At 39.0% G+C, this 1,621-nt stretch overlaps 2 pseudogenes; one reads left to right on the forward strand and one right to left on the reverse strand.

Annotated features, from left to right (window-relative positions):
- LOC102842448 overlaps window positions 1-1,002 on the reverse strand; it is a 4,845-nt pseudogene extending 3,843 nt beyond the window's left edge.
- A 173-nt stretch (window positions 1,003-1,175) lies between these two features.
- LOC102842825 overlaps window positions 1,176-1,621 on the forward strand; it is a 17,016-nt pseudogene continuing 16,570 nt past the window's right edge.

A 1,621-nucleotide genomic window follows, 5' to 3' on the forward strand; every position in this document is an offset into this window, starting at 1 on the left:
TATCTCTTGAAATGGTTGAACATTAACCATTTCCTTTTGGTACAAGGGGCTCTGGTAGCGTAGTGGTTATGAATTGGGCTGCTAACCTCAAGATCAGCAGTTCAGAATACCAGTCTTTCTGCGGGAGAAAGATGAAACTTTCTGCTCTTGTAAAGATTTACAGCCTCACAAACCCTATACAGAGTCGTTATGAGTCAGAACCAACTCCACGGCACACTATGACCACTAGATAACCAATCAGGTCACTATTATTGTTGTTGTTAAGTGCCGTTGAGTCGATTCTGGCCCATAGCAACAGTGTATAGGGTTTCTGAGGAGCAGCTGGGGAGGTTGAACCACTGACCTTGCAGTTCAAATGGCTTTGCAGTCTGGAGCAATAACCCACAGCGCCACATCAGGTCACCATGAGGGAGTAATATATCTTAGCGATTATATTTCTAACTATATAGTAATAAATATAGTATTTTTGTTGTGTTTCGCTTTATTCTTCAAGAGCATTTCATGTTCTGTGCAAGATTAAGTTTTTCTAGGAAGTTACAATCCAATAATAAAAATAAATAAATAAAAACAAGAAAATATGTAACTATGTTTAGGAATAAATAAAAGCATTTCCTTAGCATTTGGGTAGAAATCCACTAAATGAAAAATTGACAACCACCCCAAAGCAGCTATAATCTATTCTGATACCCCTTGTGTTAACAAGAGGGAAGAAGAAGAGAAAATGTTCCAATGGTGAAGAGGCATTTTGCCTACTAGGAAAGTGTAAACATTGGACATAAAAAGCTATTGATTCTTACTTTGATGCCTATGCCAGAAGCAGATGTTTGAAAACTAAACATGTTAGAATCTTGGAACTCCTCTCTATCCCATTAGCCTTGTATTCAAGGTTTATTTCAAGCTTTGATGTACAACTAAAACCCTTGGGTCCTCTGTGATCACAGAGGAAGCAGGAGCAGGAGTAGTAGTGCAAGCCATCACAGAGTCCCGTGAGGACTGAGCCATGTTTTTCATTCTTCCAGCATTCAGCCCTGCCTTTAGAGAGCTCAGCCTGCTGTGCCCTATGATACTCAACCTGGCTCTGTACTCCTATGAGACCATTATTATTTCTCCTGTGCTGCACTCTGGCCTCTGAAAACAGTGTTCACTAGAGAAAACTTTGTGTAGTGTGACTAGCAATGTCCTCAGAAGCGAAAGTTGAGAAAGGAAGCTTAACTTCTGCTTCATATGTTCTTGGAAAGCTGTTGCTATTCTTGATGGAATTCACAGGATCTAGAGGCCTGAATCCAGCTTTGATGCTGGCAAATCTTTAAGTTTGCTTTACTTTTCCTCATTCTGTGGTACTGCAGTAAATCAAAGCTATGCTTAATTTGCTTTGTTTTACTTGATTTTAAAAAGACAATATACAATTAATAGAGAAAAATTAATAGTTTAAAGTAACTTGAAAGAACCAAGGTCTAGACAGGAGTTCCTGGGTGATAAAACAGTTAAGTACTCAACTACTGACTGAAAGGTTGATGGTTGGAATAGACTCTGAGGCATCTCGGAATAAAGGCCTGGTAATCTACTCCCAAACTATTAACAGTTGAAAAGCTTATGAAGCACAGTTATACTCTGACACACA

Source organism: Chrysochloris asiatica, unplaced genomic scaffold, assembly GCF_000296735.1.
Source record: "Chrysochloris asiatica unplaced genomic scaffold, ChrAsi1.0 scaffold00286, whole genome shotgun sequence".
NCBI classification, from domain to species: Eukaryota; Metazoa; Chordata; class Mammalia; order Afrosoricida; family Chrysochloridae; genus Chrysochloris; species Chrysochloris asiatica.